Genomic DNA, 23,331 nt, shown 5'->3' with positions numbered 1-23,331 from the left:
AGATAATATTCAAAAGAACACATTAGGAAAAAAATTATAAAAATATTATTAAAACTCTGCCATTTTAGCTGATGCTGACTTTAGGGACAACAAAATGTAAAGTTTGCCAGAAGTCGGCATGGGGTGAACAAATTGCGCTTTGTCAATTATTTTTAGATCGAATTGGAAAAGTCTAATTAATAAAATTAACTTCTATAAAAAGATTTTTTTATTCGATTTTAGGCTATAACAGGCCTAGATTGAAGTGAGTGCGTTTGTGGCATACCAACAATTAAGTTTAGTTACTGATTATAGACAATAATTAATTTATTTAAGCAACATATTTAAATTTTCTTAATTTTTGATGCAAAATTAATTGGAATGTGAACAAAAAATTCAAAAAACAGATTGACATTTCAAATAATCAATTTTACACTTAAAAAATAAATAATACTGCATTTCAAATGTTTACAAAATCTTAAAATTATTTACATTTTAAAAGCAATATGGATTAAAATAAGAATTATTAGTGTATAATTGAGTTTTTTGTTGTTTAAAACAAAAGACATGATCAACTTATAACATTTCTTTGCTAAAATAAGATATGCCGACTACTGAAACATGTCATGCCGACGAATGGGAAATGGTGCCGACTACTAGCAAAAAAGCACTATTTGACTAAATTCGCACTTTTCTCAACTTTAATAAGAAGTACTTAAAAATTTTTTTATTTCATCGAAAATTACACAAAATTTGGAAGCAAATAAGCTTTAGTTCATAGCAATCGGAAAAATTTAATCGGAATGGTGAATGATTGAAGTTAGGCAAATTCTAAAAGTGACGACTATTGGTGCACTTACCCAACTATTTAAACAAACATTTAAGATCATCGCCTTATTAAACACACTATATAGCTTTTTAATCTATAAAGAGTTCCAAATAGGCCAAAAACTTAGTAGTGGAAATCTGGTAACAATGTCTCCATATGACCCTTCTCTATGTACTATTAACTCTCTACTTCCAATGTCTCTACTGACTCACTACCTCCAATTGTTATACTGACTTACTACCTCCAATGTCAACATATGGTCCCTCAGGAACTACTGACATACTAGTTCCAATGTCACTACGTTCATACAAAATGTCTATAGGAAATTACACGAGTTATCTACAGTTTGTCAGTAGTACTGTTGACAATGTCAGTAGTAAATCAGTATAGATTCACTATTGACATTTCCTACAGGGTTGTTCAAACAATTGAGAACTTGCACTCAAAATTCCAGCATAAGAAAATACTGTTTAATGAATTCCTTTCCGCCTATGCAATAAGATTCTGTTAGAAATTCTTACAGTGTATGAAAACATAGTACCTACAACACTATTGAGAAAATTGCAAAAAAATTGCCATGAACCACCATCAACAGCAGCAGAAGCAGCAGTGGCAAAATGTAATCACGCTTTGTCGTAGACTCATCAAAAAGTATCACACAATGATGCAAGAAGGAAAAATATCAAATGCAATTGAATCAGTAACGGTAACATTATCAACACACGCACTATACAACAGCAACCTTTGATGGTCAATAACGACAGTGATTTTTATTATCGTCGTCCTATTCCCCCCGCTGTCAATGCCTGTCTGTCATCACACCCACGACTTAACGAATTTCGCATCATGGACATGGTAAAAGCCAATCGAGAGTTTTGCCCCATCATCAACAGAGTGATGGTTGTTGGTTGGTGGGTTCGTTGTTCGTTCGATTTTATGTTAGTCATGTTAAAGAGAATTTAGAATAGTGACATGTTTTTTTTTTTTGCCTATCTCCTTTCAATAAAAGGATACATTGTTCAGACGGAGCAACAGCACGAGTATGTTTATAGAAACTGTTTCCATTGATGAAGAAAGGACAATAATGTCAACTTAGTTGTTGTCGTTGTCTAGTTGAGTTAATGTTCAGTTGATTGTTGTGGACGATGATCATGTTGAGGTCCTCTCAACAATAAAGCTACTTTTGTTTATACATTCTACGAGTATGTACTTATGTATTTGCAGATGATAAGCAAATGTTTAAGTTAAATCCAAAATAAATTAAGGGATGTGGAATTTCATTTTTGTAGGTGACAAAAAATTTTGAACACCTCAGTAATTAAAAAAAAAAACAATTAACAAAGTATCAGTCGGCTATGCCGAGTGAGATATACTCTCAGTCTATGTGAACTGAAGCTTTCGTCTATGGTCAGATCGAATACCGGCTACACAACCAAAATTCTTTTTCATAAAAATTGTGTATTTAGGAGCTTTTCAGAATTTTGTAGCCTTTTTGAAGGAATGGGCCGACAAAGTCTATTTTGCAAGTGGATCTTATGTTGGGAGTAATTATTTTCGATATATATCGCACCCACCAGTCATTTCAGTTGGTCACCGTATAATTTAGTACTTATATCTATATGATACTTATAAATAATACCACAAAAAGTAGCTTCGGTATAATTTCAAAAGGATTTTCGGACAGATGCTAAACTGCACTTAAACAAAAATGTTGAACTTTTGTGGGGGAGGTACCTTAAGGAGAAGAACGACATATACCATTTCGAAGTTAAAATAAATTTGGACAAAATATAACGAGATCCCAAGTATGGAACATATCAGTTGCTCCGTTCAAGAGAATATTTGCGAACATATGTGGCGAGGGGGTACCGAAGAAGTGGACCTATGAACACCATCTTCGAACTTTTTCTAAAATTCGCATAAATATTACGATATGCAAAGTTTGGACCGAAGCAGTATCCGGTTCGAAAGTTTTTGTGCGCTCTAGTCACATCACATGGTAGCCATAGAGTTTTTTTACAGTTCCCAGCAAAATGTCGACCTTTACCGACAATTCTTTCATGGAATAAATCATAAAGAGACTAGATACGAAATTGTTGCCACTTCGGTTGGATAATGTGGCTAGAATAGTCAAAATACCTAAAATCGGGTGGTACCGTTCTATGGATGCTATATGACAATTTAAGGTGGAAAGTTTTGTACCCCCAATGAATACTAAGTACCACATTCAAGCATTTTCGGTGAAATATTGAAGCCACAACCTTTAAAATACCGAAAATCGGGAGAAACCGTTCTATGGGGGCTTTATGACGACGTGGACCTATACCGACAAATTTTTATTGGGAAGTTTTGTACCCCCGAATTTTAGCTATTTCTGTGGGATATTATGTTTACAACCCATATAATACCGAAAATCAGGAGAAACCGTTCTATAGGGGGCTATATCAAAGCGTGGATCTATACCGAAACATTTCAGGTGGAAAGTTGTATACACTTAACGAAGGCTAAATTCCATATTCCAGCCGTTTATGGATGTTTTAAATTGCACTAAACTGAAATTTTGTGTGGGAGGTACCCAAGGGAGTGGATTTCATTTAAACCTCATATACATATGGTCCATTATTATATGCGTTCTTTTACTATCTGATGGATTTCAAAACGCAAAATAAACCGATTTTGAGGCATTAAAAATAAAATTTTTACATTGAAAGTTAATGCTAAGAAGCTCCTCCTTGAAATTCAATCATCACTTTTAACTTTAAGTTAACCGGAACGCTATAAATCTGTTCGGTAAATCCAAACTATAACAAAAGAAGACTTATAATAATGGGGGTATGTTTGGTAGGAATATTACGATGTGTAAAGTATGGATCAAGTCGCTGACTCCCTTCCTGAGTTATCGTGTGTACCACTTTAGCCTAACATTTTGAAGGTTTGTGGAGTTACCCGAAGGAGTGAACCGATATGACACATATTCGAACTTAAACTAAGTTTGGACAATATATTACGTATGCCAGAGTTTGGACCAAATTGATTCGTTCAAGAGTTATTGTGTGCTCCAGCCAACCAGACGGGCATAGCTAAACCTACTCCAAATTGTCTTAAATTGGCGTCTAAAACCAATACTTCGATTAGGAACATTTTGTCCGCATGAAAGGAAATACACCCCCTGTAGCTTAAATGCTGGATTTAAGCGAAAAACTTTTGTGAAGGTACACGAAGAAATGCGACAAAACGTTCAGTTGCCATTTCACTCTGTTGGAGGTTTATTTTGATGAGTTCAATCATATGTTCTCCATAAAAGTTCTTGCTGATTGGAACAAGTAGAACATTATTAGATCTCCTTAGCTCACAACAAATGATTTCAATTGACCCACGCTCTTGTAGAATGTGGTTCATGATTATTTTGTTGGCCGTTTCCTCAATGGTCTGCTGAAGACCATGTGGGCCAAGGCGAAAACGACGACTTCCATCACAAGGAGAGTTCAATTCTCCCTGGTGTGGTCTCATCCTTCCTCACCTTTTATTTGTCAACTTACCAAGGAGTTGAGATGTCGAATCGACATTGTCGATGCGGCAATGCTCGGTCGCCAATAAAACATTAATAGTTCGCATTTAGCTCACTGCTGATGATTTCAATTGGTCCATTGTAGAATGTGGTTCAAGGGTTTTTTGTTGAAAAGTTGTTGATCTTAAAGGTCTTTGTATAGCTTGGCAGAACTTCTGCTGGCGTCGATCACCGCATAAAACAATTATTCTTTTGTGGATAAGTTGATTGCGTTTCCTTTCCTGTCTTTGCGGCCATCTTCTGCTTCGTAAAAGTCAGTGATTTCGTTTCAATATTTTAAATATTATCAAAAGATTCAAGAATCGGTCACAGTGTCCCCCCTCTGGCAAAGGTTGGTTAGAACACCCGCCTTTGCATGTGTCTTGACGAGCCTTACTGGTAGCATTTGAAGGCTGGAAACTCTTTCTCTTCTCACAGTTCTATACTGTATTGTTTTTTGGCTACATTGTCCTCACTTTTGAGTGGGAGGTTCCAAAAGTAGAGGACCGATATGTGGACTATCTCCGAACTTGATTTGAGTTTAGAAAAACTGTTACGATGTACAAACTGTGTACCAATTCGGTTAATCAATTTGGGAGCTTTCGTGCTAGTGATATAGACAGGGCCTTTTAATGAACGATCTGAGGAAGTATAGATTTGTTCACAAAAAACTATTGTTACCGATGTAAAACCCAATTTAAACAAAGTATTGAGAAGAATCTTGACAATAGTTGTTGTTGTAAAACTCAATTTAAACGAAGTAACGCCATAATAAACATTTTCGTTACAATTTTATTTTTCAAATTAAAGGAAATTGTAACGCAAATTTTTATTAGGGCGTTACTTTGTTTAAATTGAGTTTTACAACAACAACTATTGTCAAGATTGTTCTCAATACTTCCATTCTTACTTTCATGTTGTTCATGTACATTTGTTCATGCAATTATGGCTTAGTTTGCTATTGTTTTCGTTGTACCCTTTCATGTTTGTTTTGATAGTTCAATGGCGTCATTGCTCTTCTTTCGATACTCTTGTATTTTTTGTATCTCGCCCGCATATGTTGGATGTTTCCAGATCTTCTAGAAGAATCGGCAACGAGAAGAAATTGACCATAAATAATGGGGGAGTCAGTTGTGATTGAGATGGCAAAATGAAAAATCGCTTAAAGAAGAAGTAAAGGAAAAGCTGTGTGCTTAATAGGGAAGGAAAGCTGTGTGGTTAGTAATGAAAGTCGGTTGTGAATAAGTGTAATAAAGTAAATAAAGCATTGTAGAACCGTAATCTAAAACGAACCCTGTTTTTTTTTTGGTACAAATCGTATCGGGAAAGAAAACAACGTCTGCGCGGGATTAAGTTAAATGACAACAAGGACTAGCTTCGATAACATTCGAAAACGATTATCCCTACACTTTATAATTATAACTTCCACCATAATATATAAAATACGAGGGCAGTTCGGAAACTTCTTAGCCTAGCACAAAAAGCGCGGTATAAATAGAATAAAGTTAAGTGTTTTGGAAACTTCCATCTCTGTTATGAACACATGTTAACTTTTGTTTCGATCTGGCAACTCTTTCATATAGAAACAGGTGTTCAAAAAAGACGCATTCGCAATTTTTTTACAATGGAAAAATTAGAAATGCGTGCTGTCATTAAATATTTCAATAAAAAAGGTTTATCGAGACAAGAAATTCATAATGATATGGTGGTGAATTTGTTAGGTGAAAGTGCTCCTTCATATGCAACAGTAAAAAATTGGGTTGCTGAATTTAAACTTGGACGTACAAGCATTGAAGATGAACCACGTAGTGGACGTCCAAAACAGCAACAACAACAGAAATTGTAGCCAAAGTACATGATATGGTATTAAATGATCGACGAATAAAAGTTCGTGAAATTGCTAATATCATGGGCATCTCAAATGATCGAGTCCATTTAATTTTGCATGAAGAACTACAGATGAAAAAGCTTTCTGCAAGATGGCTGCCGCATTTCTTAACAGTCGATCAAAAACGTATAAGAATGAACATTTCTCAAGCTTGTTTGGATCGTTTTAAGCGAAATAAAATGGATTTTAAGCGTCGTTTCATAACTGTTGATGAGACATGGATCCACCACTATACTCCAGAGACAAATAACTCCAAAAACAATCCAAACAATGGACTGAAGCTGGAGGAAGTGCCCCAAAGAAGCCAAAAACAATTCAATCGGCTGGTAAGGTTATGGCAACGGTTTTTTGGGACTTCAAAGGTATTTTATTGATTGACTATCTGCAAAAGGGTTAAACAATAAATTCATAGTTCTATTGCAACCTTTTGGATCAATTAAATGTACAAATTCGAGAAAAACGTCCTGGCTTACAACACAAAAAAATAATTTTTCATCAAGACAACGCACCAGCGCACAAGAGTGTTTTAACAATGGCTAAAATCAACGAATTAAAGTACGAGTTGCTTGACCACCCACCTTATTCTCCTGATTTAGCTCCCAGTGATTTTTACTTATTCCCAAATTTAAAAAAAAATCCTTGCTGGCAAGCATTTTACCTCAAATGAAGATTCAATTACAGTTGTGAACCACTATTTTGAAGACCTTGAGGAAAACTTTTTTAATCAAGGGATAGAAATGCTAGAAAAGCGTTGGACTAAGTGTATTGAAGTTTCAGGAGATTATATTAAAAAATAAAAATATTTTTGAAAAACTAACTATTCTCTTTCATTGATAGGCTAAGAAGTTTCCGAACCGCCCTCGTATAATTAAATTTGTCATTCTAACACATCGAAATATTCGTCGAAGACAATATAAAGTATATATTCTTGAACAACATACAATCCTAAGTCGATATATACATGTCCGCCTGTAAAAACCAGAGACAGCTTGCAATATTTAAGATAAAGCTATCCACTATCGGTCCACGTTTTGATATAGCCCCCATACAACGGTACCTCCCAATTTTCGGAAGGGTTTAGCCACATTATCTAACCAAAATTGTGTTTGGTTTTTTTATGTGAAACTTTTCCACAGAAATGAGTATATACCGAACCGATAGTCTTCGTTTGGTATATACGAATTCCTGCAGAGATTTGTCGGTAAGGAACATTTCCGATCCGGCCAAAATGCATATATTCTCTATAGCCATAAGGCCATGTTTCATTTGGCAAAGTTACTAAAACTTGGTGGGGATTTAACCTACTTTCACTGAACAGTTCTCCCAACATTTGGTTTCGTGATTTAAGCACTGCCGGAGTTATAAATTAACTACTATTTTCAAAGACTTACCATTTGATTACTTCTTTGTTTCCCTTTCTGCATTCCTCATCTGTTGCCGCCACAAGCATTCAATTTGCACTGTTTCAGGGAATAAATAAAAACGATGATGATGATGGTAGTGATTTACTTTTTTATACACTTCCGAAAAGAACTGTATTCTCAATGAAAATTAAAACGCAATAAATTCTCATTAAAGGTAATAACAATGTTCTTCTACCCATGTAGCTACCAAGAGGTAGATTCCCTCGTTGCTGGGGATACCAGAAATCCTGCGTAACTTGTCTTGTCATTTGATTTACGTAGCCAATCTTATGGATGCTTCTTAAACCACTGCGGTAGGTATACTGCAGGCATAGTTCATTGTTTATCACTTCACAATGTTGTTCTGGAATCGGCCAGCGAATTTTCTTTTTAACTTTTTCTATAAAAAAATAAAGGAGAGGAAATGAAAACTTTCATCGGGATATGTAATTTAAGCAGGGCAGTTTTTAGAATAATTTTCTGGTCCTAATAAAGAAAAGGGGTTTTACCACAATCAAAGTATAGTGGCAAACTATCGATAGTTCGACTGTCGTAAAGCTTTGTTTGTATCGGACTCCAAAGGAATTCTTTTCTAAATAATTCGAGAGGGATAACCCAAAAAGCATGCTTTAATCGGTGATGTAATCTTCGTTTTAAAACTACAATCAAAATGAAAGACGGACAATCGAAAGTTTGCTAGCTCTAAACCTGAGATGACGTGTCAGAAAGTTTGGAGTATACATATGTCATAATTTTCTGACGTATAATAAATTCGTCGAAAATGTCGTAGACCTATTGAAAGCAAAAATAATAAATATATGTAGTTGTTGTAAACGTATTTGATATGTTTGTATGCTTGTTTTCCTGCTTTATCTGGCTCTGGGTCTATGCATGTGGCTGTTTTTCCACTAAAGTTAGATGAGTAGGCTTGGCAGGGCATCCATCCTTGCCCTATAGGAATTTAGACGGCTGCAACATTCCGAACGTTATTGAACCAAAACTATTCTGGTTTGTCGTGGCAGCTGATGCTCCTCGGCTTCGATAGATGAAGGATGTTCTACGAGTGAATGCTATTTAAACCTGCTTGATAAGCTTGTTGATCTAGGGGCAATCTCTTGTATCGTTGGACCACCTGTTCTAGATCATTAAGATCCTTCCTGATATGACTCGGTGGGGCATCATATCCACCATATGGTGATTAGGATGACTCTCACGGTAACACCCGAGCAAATACTGCAACAAAAGCATGCTATTGTGTTGCTGTACCGGAAGAATCTTTGTCTCCTTATATATGGTTTACTGAAGACAGTGTACCTCAGTGCGGCAGTTCTCAGGGCGGCATTGTACTTATGTTCGCTGCCCTGCTTTGTCGCCGCATAGCTTTGCACAGACCGACCTATCGCGTTATATGTGGTCAACTAGGTTTCTTTATCTGCACTCCAAGTGCCGCCATCTACGGACTTGCGGACTTTGTTCCTACATGTAAGCTTGTCAGATAGGAGTTCAGCCTTTCACAAATGTCATCAGGGAAGCTACCTGTCGCCAAGAACTTACAATCATCCGCTTACGTTACGATCTCAATGGCGTCTGGAGGGGGCGGAACACAGGAGAGACAGAGGTTAAACAATTCCGGAGATATCACCCCACCTTGGGTAACTCCCTGGTGCACTCTACGGGGCATGGACTCCTGGTCGTTTCCGAGGACAGACGGTTATGACCTTCCAAAAGCGGCCTTATTTTTGGCCTATAACCTGGAGTACAGCTATTTATCGGCGGATGTATACGTTCAGCAACTCTACCTCGGCAGTTCCACACCTGACTGCTACCCCCATACATTCCATGTACGGGTCATTAGCGCCAGGCTCAGGCGAGATATGTGTGTATTGAATAGACTGATACAATAGGAAAGCTAATCTCCCATCTACACATCTGGTTTGATCCTTCCTCAGTACGTTGTAAACATCACAACGCTGCAAGCTGCACTTGAACTTGGTTTTCTGCACCACCGCGACTATGATATTCTTCCGACTCATGATATCCATTATTTACTCGATCTTACCTCAGAATCCATTGCAATTAAATTGCAAAAAGGATGCATTTTCAGGGACAGGAAGAACAACGGCTGGTGTTAAATGCGCTGTTGGCGTGGACAAGTCCTGCACAACCCGTGAGATGTACCCACTCCAGGCATCGATTGCATCTCTCTTAAGTTAAAGTGTGGTGGGTGCGATACAAATACAAAAATGTGTACACTGAGGTGAAAGTCGCTGGTCAGAAAACGGGTTTTGTGTGCCTCCTGATCACTGATGCCAGTAATTTGCAAAAGTAAGAGATAGCATGTGTTCGCTTTATAGACAAACACAAGCGATAAAAGAGCCAACCAATTTGGGGAAAAAATCCCCAATACTGGAAACAGTGTTCCGGGCTAACTCAGTATGAAAGATAGAGTTGCAGTAGGATTGCGTAGAATAATACACTCCCGTTCATCTGAATAGAACCAACCAATATTTGTCTACAAATACCGTTATATCTGACGAAAGCAGAGGAATTGTAAATTATAATTTTGTGGACATGTAGAGTATATAGTAGCCGATATTTTCAATATCTAACATGTTTCACATATGCGTTATAACGGTACTTTTTATTCGCTTTATGAAAAATGTCAAAATATTAGCATTTTTAATGGTTCACCAGGATAAAACCACCCTAAGAATTTACACAAATCCTTTGTTAGATGTGGTAAACTCTAACAAAAATCTATTTATAATTATAAATAAATGCAGTTAGTGTTGATTGCCAACAAATATTGTGCAAAAATTTGTATTAGGGTCTTGAAATTTGATTAAAATCGAGGCTTAGAGCTCCAAAAAATATTTTTATGAAGAAATCGGTAGAAATAATTTATAAAGTCAAAATTTTATACTGAATTATGTTCAACATTTTCTATACTACAATAAAATTACAAAAAAGTCACATTTGATAGGTTTATGAGTCCGAAACAAAGAAAATATGGTAAAGATAACTCAAATTTCTACCTTTCCAATCCAAAAATTGATATTTTATCTCAGGAAAGTGAAAGTAAATCGATGGGTTCCACCCAGTTTCGTTGTCTGTGAACATCTACAGGTCCAAAAAAAAGAAAATGGAGATGGTGATGGATGGGGTCGGAATGGGCAAGAAACTTATTTTGATAAAAATACAACGTTTTTTTCCAAAGCCAATATCTCAGCTTCTATAAGAAGTATACCAAAAGCAAAACCTGACAATGAAAGGCTAAAAGTAAAGCCTGACTAAGAAAGTAGAAAATCCCATCTTTAAAATTATGCAAAGTAGGTTGGCGTAGGTGGTCAAATAATAGATATATTGCAATAGTCGGTAATACATACCTTTTTCCACTTTTTTTCTGCAATCACACTAGAGGTCGGAATTATGATCGGATCATCACGAAATTTTCTCACAAAGATAGAAGCATTTTGATGTTGGTGATGTCGATAGTAGTCAAATATAAAATTAAATATTATTTTTTTGTTTCAGTTCGCCTTAAGTCATTTGGTATAAGAGCCAGATAGCTGAAAACTTTCGTATCTCCTTAAAAGAAATGTTTTCGAGTGAAAAGATAATGCACAGAGGTAGTGGTGTAGGGTATCACATAGTCGGCCCCATACCGACTTGTTAATATTGTTAGAAAAGAGGATTTTATACATTAGTCTAAGTCAGATAAAGTGTTCATATTCACACCGAAATAGCTAAAATTTGGTACTTAGACTTCGTTGGGGTTATAAAACTTTCCACTCGAAATTTTTCGGTATAGGATCACGTCTTCATACTGCCCCCATAGGACGGTAACTCATGATTTTCGGCATATTCCCACCGAAATAGCTAAAATTTAGTTGGGGTATAAAACTTTCCACCTGAAATTTGCCTAGATCCTACAAAACAGTTAATTTGTATGTAAAAAATTAGAAATATTACGAAAAAACAAACATTTGCTTCCCCCTAGAACGACTAAAAAGCATTCCTGGTTACGCCCATGAGACCAACATCTTCATATAGTCCCCATAGAACGATACCAACCGATGTGCAGTATCTTCAAGGAATTTGGTATTTACACGGTGTGCCTTAACCAAATTTAAATGGAAGGTGTATACACCTGCGAAGTTTTTGCAGATTCTGAAACTACAATGCTCATAGATGAGAAATATCAAGAAACAAAAAAATCGCCGGAGGGATTTTCAATTAAATCGCGATTTAAGTTCACATTTTTAGGGGATCTTTAGGCTTTCACGATTTTGCTTCGAAACCGCGAGTCCTATGTAAATGAGCCTAAGGAAAATGTTGTAGCTGTGAAAATTCTCCACAAGATTGACATTTATGATATTTTCATAGGTTTTACCGTTTTTGAGATATAGAAGTTCAAATTGAGACAATGCATTGACTGTATCGTCTCCTTATAAAACAATATCATGCTCAGTGCGCCTTAACTAACTTTTGATGAAAACCGCTTACACGTGGGAAGATTTCGCGGATTCTGAAACAGCCATGTTCATAGATAAGAATAATAAAAAAATCAGAAACAATCGCCGGAGGGATTTTTAAATAAATCGCGACAAAAATTCACAATTTTAGGGTTCTTTTAGGTTTTCACGATTTTGCTTGGAAACCACAAGTCGTTTCGAAATGAGTCTAAAGAAAATGTTGTAGCTGTGAAAGTTCTCTACACGACTGACCTTTAGGTTTTTTCGTAGGTTTTACCATTTTTGAGATATAGAGGTTCAGTTCAAATTTTTAGGTTTTTATCTTAAGTCTTCAAGATTTTGCTTGGAAACCGCAAGTAATATCAAAATGTTGAAGCTGTGAAAATTCTTTACAAGATTGGATGATTTATTTTTTCTTAGGTTGTACCATTTTCAAGATATATAAGTTTAATTTGGGAAATTGCAGTAATGACATTGTTTTATAAGGAGGCGATACAGTCAGTGCATTGTCTCAATTTGAACTTATATATCTGAAAAACGGTAAAACCTACGAAGATATCATAAAAGTCAATCTTGTGGAGACTTTTCACAGCTACAATATCTTCTTTCGACCCATTTACATAGGACTAGCGGTTTCAAAGCTAATTCTCGAAAACCTAAAGAACCCCTAAAAATGTGAACTTAAATCGTGATTTATTTGAAAATCCCTCCGGTGATTTTTTTGTTTCTTGATATATCTCATCTATGGGCATTGTAGTTTCAGAATCTGCAAAAACCTTCCAGGTGTAAGCACCTTCCATTTAAATTTAGTTAAGGCGCACCGTGTTTATTCTTGGTTGGGGCTATACAACCTTGCACTCGAAATTTGTCGGTTTGTCGGTACCTTCCGATTTTCCGTATTTTGGGGGTTGTGGCCTCAATATCCCCCCGAAACGGCTGAAATTTTGAATTTAATCTTCGTTAGGGGTATAAATAGAAATTTTTCGATATAGGTCTTTATATAGCCCCCATAGAACGGCACTCACGGATTTTCGATATTTTGAATGTTTTAGGTATTGTCCAATTTTATGTATTTCGATTGGTTTTATCACATTTTCGAACCGAGATTGCTTTTATTTGGTATTGTGTTTAGTCAGAGGATAGAAAGAACAACGATGAGCTCTTTTAAAGAGTGTTGCTACATTTTCCTTATGAAGTGGATGCAACTTGGAATTTTGGAATCTCAATGGGTAACAAGTAAAAAAGTATCAGTCGGCTTTGTCGACGGATACATACCCTCAGCCTATGTGAAATGAAACTTTCATCTACGGACAGATCAAATGTAGATAGGGTCTTTTGCGGCCCTGTTTGGACCTTTGAACTTGCACACAAAAACGTGGATTAGGATTAAAAAAACGTGGATTAGGATTGAAGTTCAAAAGTGTTGCGGATGAGGTACTTGAAGAAATGGACCGTCATAGTCCATTATGGAAGGTATCTTATTTGGGGAGTCATACATTTTCGATAGATTTTGCTCGCACTATTCATTTTAGTGGGTGATCATAAAACTTTTGGACCAGGAAGCATGGACTTGTCCACGGACTTGTCGCTGTAAACAGAACCACAACGAACAGCATAGGTATACATTTCTAAATGACCTTCGAACAAACCCAAACTGCACTTAGACGCAAATGTTGAACTTTTGTGGGGGAGGTACCCCAAGGAGAGGACCGATATGGGCCATTTTAAAAGTTAAACTGAATTGGACAACATATTAGGTGATCCAAAGTTTGGACCAAATTGGTTGCTCCGTTCAAGAGAATGCATACCAATGCAGTGTCCTTTTTTTAAATATTGGGGGGAAGTACTGGAAGTTGTGGACCGGTATTGCACATATTCGAACTTATATACCAAACCGGTTGATCAGTTCGAGATTTATTGTGATCTCCAGCCACTACATATGGTGCTATACGGGTTTTTTTTACACCTTTCGGGCTGTTTTCTCAAGAAGTATGGACTTGCCTCTGAAAAAGCTTTTACCGCAAGTTGCTTCAACAGAAATCAATGTAATTCGAGAGCAGGTCTTAAAGTGAACGTAACCGAAATTTTATGTGGGGGGTACCCGAAGGAATGGACAAATATAGTCCGTATATGAATGTGAGCTATGTCTGGTAGATATATTAGGATGTGTAAAGTATGGACCAAATAGGCCACTCCCTTCAAAAGTTATCGTGCCCACAAATTTTCCGAATATTTTCAAACTTTTGTGGGGGAGCTACCGGAAAGAGTGAACCGATATAACCCATCTTCAAACTTAAACTAAGCTTGAACAAAATATTACGAAAGTCAAATTTTGGACCGAATCGGTGGATTCGTTCAAAAGTTATCGTGCGCTCCAGCCAGCCAGACAGACAGACGGGCATGCCTAATCAACTCCAAATTGTCTGAATTGAATTTCGTCCGAACGTACTTGGGGTCTAAAACCATAAGCATAAATACTGAGAGTATAAAAAACGTCCACACAAAAAATAATCAGTATAAAGTGATTATCACCAGTAAAGATATTATTCTTCTCCATGGGATTATACTTAATGTAGAGAAAAATACGGTGGTGGTGGAGGGTATAAAATGTTCGGCCCGACCGAACTTATCGCTTTTCTTACTTGTTTTTGTTTCTTTACACCTTACTATATATTTTTATTTGGCCATTGAAAATTCAATTCAAGTTTCCTCCTCAACTTGCTCGAAGTCGAGAAGAGTTTCACTCACGAGTGGAATTCCGACGAGTATTCGGAACTCTGCTGTAGTGGGGTTCTCTAACACTTTTTTGAGTTACCGACAAAAAGCGTTCAATTTCAAACGCAAAATTATGAATGACAAGATCAAATTAAGTTGACAACACTCTTGATATCGGTAGAACTTTGCGACTGCTTTTTATTTGTCGCTAACTTTCCGAAAAACATCCGTATAAACCGAAATTATAAGCATTTTAATTTTAATTTTTAACAGAATCGCCCTACTAAAAATCCCGGATTTAAAAATTAACGCTATGACATACGAACATAGAGGTTTCTGATATCTATAATTTAAGAACTCAGAATTGTTTTTGTCCAATTATTCTACCTTTTAATTAAACATTGTTCCAAGGTTAATATCCCACATTCAGCCAAATGGTCACATCACTTTCTAATGCTAAGTCCATCCACAGTAACCTTAGTCATAAAAATAAAGAAAAAAAAAAACAAAAACTAAATAAAATAAAGTAATATTGTGGACATCGAGGCACTGCACACACACACACAAAGGCATAAAACAATCCTAGCATAACATTTGAGCTTACCCCAGCAACACATAGAGATACTTATGTCAGCTATAATGGAGAAAAGTGGCATTATTGGGGTAAGTCAAAAGATTTATGTGTTCCACACGCATTACGTTTGACTTTTGTTTTGGTCTTACTTAAAAGCATGAACTTGATTTTGGTGTCGACTCCATATCCCATCTATGTCCGAACGAGTTTATGTTGAACTGTGCATGTGGGGAAATATTTACTAGAACGTACATAATTTTATTTTATTGCTACGTGTGGTTTTCCCAATTTGTTTTAGTACTTTTCTACTGAAAGTTTGGATTTATGATTTCGTCTGTTCATAGAGGGGGCTCTATTTGATACGACCTATTGTATTTTCTTCTGCACAACAAAAATACATAAAATATCACATACACATTAGTATAAAATCGTTCGTTATTCATTAGAATTAACTTATGTCAAATTTAGGCCTACCCTAACCCATCTCTATTTTTCAAAAACAAAAGTCTTCTTCAATGTCCATTCTGCACGTAATCTCAGAGACTAACATTGCCATTGATAGGAGATGGGATGAACGAAGGAGGATGCGACATGATTTATATTTGAATGAGATTTATAGACAATATGTTTTAATGTTAAAGTGCACACAAAACACCTTTAATGCCGAAATGAGAAAAAAGGTTAATCTGCGAAATCAAATAACAATAAAATGTTAAATAAAATAAATCCTAGTGTGGCGGTGGTGGTGGTGGAGAAAACCACTAAGTCATCTGGCTTTGTTTATATCTATTGCATTGAACTGTGGTTAACCTAGGGATTTAGTTGCAAAAAAGAAAACAAAAGAAATGGTAGTAGAAAAGGCTGTTAATAGCTGTAAAGGCTGCTAACACAAAAACTTTCTTTATGAAATTATACGTATTGTAAAGAGAGAAACTATAAAAAAGAATTATTAAGGGAGCAATATAATACAGGGCAATGAATGTATATTTTAATTTAATGTTGGCAGTATTTCCTGTAAATAGCTAAGTAATGCAAAATGGGGCAATTGCTCAGTTATCCTTAGTAGATTTGTTATACCCTAAGCATTTATACTAACGAGGGTATATGCACTTTCGTACAGGCAAAATGTGCCTCATCGAAATAATGGTTTTAGACCCCAAGTATATTTGGACGAAATCCGTTTCAGACAATTTGGAGTCGATTAAGCAATGTTCGTCCGTCTATCTGGCTGGGCGGCTGGCTGGCTGGAGCGCACGATAACTCGAATTTAATTTTAGTAATATTTTTCCAAACTTAGTTAAATTTCGAAAATGGGCCATATCGGTCCACTCCCTAGGGTACCTCCCCCACAAACATTATGCTCACGATAACTCTCGAAGGGACTTACCCATTTGGTCCATACTTTGCACATGGTAATATTTCTACCAGACATATATCAAGTTCGAATATGGACTATATCGGTCAACTCCTTCGGGTACCCCCTACACAAAATTTCGGACACATTTGGAATCGTGAGATTCGGAATTAAAATTGCTGTTGAAGTGTAGGTAGGTTTGGAAATTCGTACTTTGGATACGAATAGTACTAAATGGTACCAAATTTGGATTTGAGTTATCGGATGTATCTGGAATCCTGAAATTCGGTATTAAGCTTATTGTTTGAACACAACACTGAGGTAGTTTTGAAAATGTGTACTTATGGGTACGAAAAGTACTAAGTTTGGTACAATTTGGATTTGTATGAACGGATAGAGCTGAAATCCTGAAATGTGGAATTAAGATTACTGTTTAAGTGATGGATTGAGGTAGTTTTCGAAAACCTTACTTATGAGTACGAAGAGTACGAAATGGTACAGTTTGGAATTGGATGAACGGATACACCTGGAATCTTGAGATTTGGAATTACGATTACTGTTTTTATTTTGTATTCAAGTCAGCGTAGGATTGAGATATGTCGTCGAAAAACGTGCCATAAGTATACCAAAAGTACTTAATGGAACTCAAGTTTTTGGGTGTAGGGACTGTGCTGGAATCTGTAAGTTTTGGAGTTAGGGTGAGTATTGCTATGCAACGTTTGTCTCGCTGTTAATGTGTAAGTGTGAGATACGGCTGATCTTTTTGAAAATCGATTAAATTCGCCATTTTCATATTATATATTGTTTATTTGTTTTCATAGCCCTTCCGCATACGAAGTAGCGGGCACTTTCTAGTATCTGATATTTGGACACGACATAATAATGAGTCCAATGTTTGTACAGCTGCAATAGGTAAAAAAAATGAACGACATTTTGTTTAATTATATTTATACATGTTTATTAATTTTAATTCCTAGATGTTATATCAACATTCAGCGAATCGGCTGATAAAACGTTAAGTGCAGCAGAAGAAGAAATATTTTAAGCAGATAAGTCGGACCAAGTCGTATGGCCAAGAAAATAAAAAAGGCGATGATGTTACTGACAATGAAAACGATTTTGTTACTATTTTAATGTTAAAATGTTTATTCAGCCTTATTCGGCTTAGCCCTTTATAAAGAAAAAAACTGTAAAACACAATTTGTACTTTTTATACCCTCAGCATTTATGCTAACGAGGGTATATACACTTTCATACGGGCAAAATGTGCCTCATCGAAATAATGGTTTTAGACCCCAAGTATGTTTGGACGAAATCTGTTTCAGACAATTTGGAGTTGATTTAGCCATATCCGTCCGTCTGTCTGGCTGGTTAAAGCGCACGATAACTCTCGAATGGGTCCACCGATTCGGTCCAAAATTTGGCTTTAGTAATATTTTGCCCAAACTTAGTTTAAGTTCGAAGATGGGTCACATCGGTCACTCCTTCCGGTACCTCCCCCTTAAAAGTTCGAAAATGTTCGGAAAATTTGTGCGCACTATAACTCTTGAAGGGAGTAACAGATTTGGTCCATACTTTGCACAGCGTGAAATGTGTACTAGACTTAGATAAAGTTTCAATATGGACTCAATCGGTCCACTCCTTCGGGTACCTCCCACACAAAATTTCGGAAAAGTTCAGTTTAGGGCCATCTCTCGAATCGGTTTGATTTTTGTTTAATCAACTTGTATTTACTGCCCTCCATACGACGGTACAAGTTTCATCAGGGGCAAGTCCACACTTCCTGAGAAAATAGCCTGAAAAAAACCCCTATGACACCGTGTGAGGTGGTTGGAGCGCAAGATAACTCTCGAACGGATCTGCCGATTCGATTCAAAATTTGGCCTTCGTAATATTTTGTCCAAACATAGTTTAAGTTCGAAGATAAGCCACATCGGTCCAGTCATTCAGGTACCTACCCCACAAAAATTCAAAAATTTTCGGAAAAATTTTTCGCGCGGTAACTCTCGAAGGGAGTGGCCGAATTGGTCCATACTTTATACCTCCTAATATATCTACCAGATATAGATCAGGTTCAAATATGGACTATATTTGTCCACTCCATCCGGTACCTCCCACACAAAATTTCGGATAAGTTCACTTTAAGACCTGATATTGAATCACTTTGATTTTTGTTGAAGCAATTTGCATTCGCTGCCTCAATTACGATGGTTAAACTTTTTTTCAGGGGCAAGTCCATACTTCTTGAGTAAACAGCCCGAAGGGTGTAAAAAACACTATGGCGGCATATGTAGTGGCTGGAGATCCATTCTTTTTAGTATCTCCTCCGCAAAACTTTTGATCTTTAATCCTAATCAACATTTTTAATACCCCCTAAATACATACGTTTTTTGGGAAAAATTTGTTTCAATATACACAGGCTGAGGGTGTATCTCTGTCGGCAAACGACTGATACTTTTTTACTTGTTTTATAATTTGTAACCACAGGTAACACAACCAGCTTTACACCGAATTAAAAACAACCAAATTCGGTCCAGATGGTGCCGAAGACTTCAAGGTCAAAATTCAACTTTTGAGTTATGAGTGTTTTGAATTTTTAATTTCTTCATTTTTGTAGAAAATGTAGAACCTCAATAAAAACAAACTATAAAGTGAAAAATAAAAAAAAAACATTTTTTTGAGAAATGAAAAAATATCAACATTTTATTTTTTTAATTAAAAAATGTACTAGATACTTTTCTAGTTCCCCTGGTACATGAAAAACCGTACAAGGGGGACTAAAAAAGTATCTGGCCTAGGTTTCTTGGAAGATTTGACAGTTTTTAGCCTAAACGTACTCAGGACAGTTTGACATACCATCCTGTGTTGTGTTGATTAGAGTAACTTGAAAAAAATCACTTTTCCAAAAAAATGGAACATTTTCATACGATGATTTTTCACAACTTTGGACGTGGATAATCACGGCAAGAGTGCATCGATCAAATTAAATCTTTATATATAGCTCTATGGAAAACTGGTTTAATGAACTCAATCGTGCCCGACACTCGCTAAAAAACGAAGGTTGTGAGGGTCGTCCAAAAAAGGACCGTTGGGACATAAAAATTAAGATCGCCATGTTATATACCGTAAAATAGAGGCATCATTGGGCATTTCTTCCACCAACTAATATTTGAAATTTTTTTATTATTATTATTGCATGAAAACCTGGCCGCAAAAATTGGTTTTTCTTATTAGATACCGCACAATTGGACAATCGCTCAAAAAAGGCTCTTTTCGTTTTGTGGAAAGAAATTGTTAATAAATATGATCGCGGCACTTCAAACGATGTTTATAAGATCGTCACAGACGACGAATCTTGGATCTATGTGTATGTGCGAGCCAAATCCAACGAATGTTGTTCATGTAAGAACCACTTCAAAGGAAATGGTTGCCTGTTTCTTCGGCTAAACTGACCATGTGGCTACAATATGGCTTGAGAAACGTATGACCGATAATTCTGACTGGTACACTAAAATTCGTTTGATTGAAATCTCCTGACAAATTCCAAAACCGAACAATGAAACACGAATCATTGTCAACCATGACAATGTGAGCTCTCACACATCGATTAAACTAGTACCATCATGATTGACCCAAGTAGTCCAGTAAAAATAGACATGCGTATAAGCTCTTATTCGTTTTTTTTTTATTTTTCTCAAAAACTGTAAGACCTATCAATCGACTAAAATAAAAGTTGCACGCTTAAAAATTGTCTACAAGAATAACCTTTTTGACTTTTCAATAGGAGTCACCATTCTTGAGATACCGTGATATAAAAACCAAATTACACATGTGAAGAAGTAAGCCGCGTAAGAACATCATGAGGCGGGCCGGTTGAAATGACAAAGCAATGTGTTAGGTATTTCGACGACACCTACTTTCCAGTAATCGGTTCAGTAGAACCGGGTTTTACCTGATTTTACATTTATAAACGGCGATCCGCATTCGCCGCCCATGAAAATTATACATTTCCCTAATCAGCGCAACAAATCCACGGAAAAATCGCAGAGTTTTCGTTGGGGTCGTCCCCGTTGGACTTTCGATTAGACATGTGGGTTAAATGTGCTATTTTTGCATAAAATGACTCTACTAAACACGCTCCGATTTCTAAAATGTAGGTATAATTGCGCCCTTCAAGGAAACATAAATTATTTAGGGGGACCCGTTTACTTCAGTTATTTCAGCCGGTTAACCTGAATATGTATTATGTTAGGCCGGGGCAATTTGTGTGGGATGAAAAAAGCCTTAATGGGCCCTTCGCGTTTCTGATTTCTGGGATTGAACTGAGCAAAAAAGTCCACTAGAGCATAGGTCTACGGTGAAAATCGAGCCTCCCGATTTTGATTTTAATTTTTTTATCCACGTTTTTTAGACATTTTGGCATATAACAGCCAAACCATTGAGATTTTCGATGAAACACAAAAATTGTAGCCAAGACAGAAATTAATAACTCTCTAATACATCGCAAAAGCATTGGAACGCTCCTTCAAGCAGTTTTGGCCTTGAGAAGGTGCAAACTTTTCGAAAAATGTCGATAAATGGCACTGTGCTACAAAAGTTGACCAGAAAAGTATTCAAGCGTTGTGTTACCAAATTCTATCGTGTTGGTTCGTTTGGGTCACTTCGTTTGGGTTCGTTTGGGTCACTTCGTTTTATTATTTTAAAAGGTAAAAGTAGTGAAAATCTGGGTTTCTTACATTTTCAAATTTAAACGGTCATATCTTATTTTTTTCGCAACGGATTTCTATTGACTTTTTTCCTTTTAAAGGAGTGAATAATATCTTTCGAATAAGCTATTATTTTTTTAATCGGTTAATAAATGGCTAAGTTATAGTGGTTGATTCATACCAATACAATTACTTTGTACTTTTACTGTTTTTTGTTTTGTTCAATATTAATTTTGAAAATTAAGAGAAATTCAGTTTAAGTACAAAGTAATTGTATTGGTATGAATCAACCACTATATCTTAGCCATTTATTAACCGATTTGAACAAATTATAGCTTATTCGGAAGATATTATTCACTCCTTTAAATTTGAAAATGTAAGAAACACAGATTTTCACTACTTTTACCGTTTTAAAATAATAAAACGAAGTGACTCAAGCGAACCAAAGGTTTTTTCGTTGTCCATGCATCCCAACACGATAGAATTTTGAACGCTTGAATATTTTTCTGGTCAACTTTTGTGGTACAGTGTCATTTATCAATATTTTGCGAAAAATGTGCACTTTCCCAAGGCCAAAACTGCCTGAAGGAGATTACCAATACTTTTGCGATGTACCAGAGAGAGTTCTTAATTATTGTGTTGGCTACAATTTTGGTCTTTGTATTGGATCGCAAATCTCAATGGTTTGTCTGTTATATGCCAAAATATCCAAAAAACGTCAATAAAAAACTTCAAGTCAAAATCGGGAGGCTCGATTTTCATCGTAGACATATCGCTCATTTACTCAAAGAGTGGTATAACTCAAAAAATGCATTTTCTGAGTTAGCAATTTCTATTTTTATACCCTCAGCCTTTAGGCTATGAAGGGTATATACACTTTCATACGGGCAAAATGTGCCTCATCGAAATAATGGTTTTAGACCCCAAGTATGTTTGGACGAAATGTGTTTCAGACAATTTGGAGTCGATTGAGCAATGTCCGTCCGTCTGTCTGTCTGTCTGTCTGGCTGGCTGGAGCGCACGATAACTCTCGAAGGGATGAACCGATTCGGTTCAAATTTTGGCTTTCGTAATATTTTGTCCAAACTTAGTTTAAGTTCGAAGGTGAGCTATATCGGTCCACTCCTTCCGGTACCTCCCCCACAAAAGTTCGAAAATGTTCGGAAAATTTGTACGCACCATAACTCTTGAAGGGTGTAACCGATTTGGTCCATACTTTGCCCATTGTGGAGCGTGTACCAGACTAAGATCAGGTTTTAATATGGACTCAATCGGTCCACTCCGTCGGGTACCTCCCACACAAAATTTTGGAAAAGTTCAGTTTAGGAACGTCTCTCGAATAGCTTTGATTTAGCAACTTGTATTCACTGCCCTCCATACGACGGTATAAGTTTCATCAGGGGCAAGTCCATACTTCCTGAGAAAATAGCCTGAAAGTTGCAAAAAACCCCTATGATACCGTGTGAGGAGGTTAGAGGGCAAAATAACTCTCGAACAGGTCTGCCGATTCGGTCCAAAGTTTGGCCTTAGTAATATTTTGTCCAAACATAGTTTAAGTTCGAAGATAAACCATATCGGTCCACTCCTTCAGGTACCTCCCCCACAAAAGTTCAAAAATGTTCGGAAAAATTGTGCGTACGATAACTCTTGAAGAGAGTGGCCGAATTGGTCCATACTTTACACATCCTAATATATCTACCAGATATAGATCAGGTTCAAATATGGACTATATTTGTCCACTCCATCCGGTACCTCCCACTCAAAATTTCGGATACATGTTCACTTTAAGACCTGCTTTCGAATCACTTTGATTTTTGTTGAAGCAACTTGCATTCGCTGCCTCAATTGCGATGGTAAAAGT

This window comes from Musca autumnalis, unplaced genomic scaffold, assembly GCF_047663935.1.
Source record: "Musca autumnalis isolate F117 unplaced genomic scaffold, ASM4766393v1 scaffold_3, whole genome shotgun sequence".
In the NCBI taxonomy this organism is placed as follows: Eukaryota; Metazoa; Arthropoda; class Insecta; order Diptera; family Muscidae; genus Musca; species Musca autumnalis.
The sequence above is the reverse complement of the archived record's forward strand: the minus strand, read 5'-3'. Positions refer to the sequence as shown.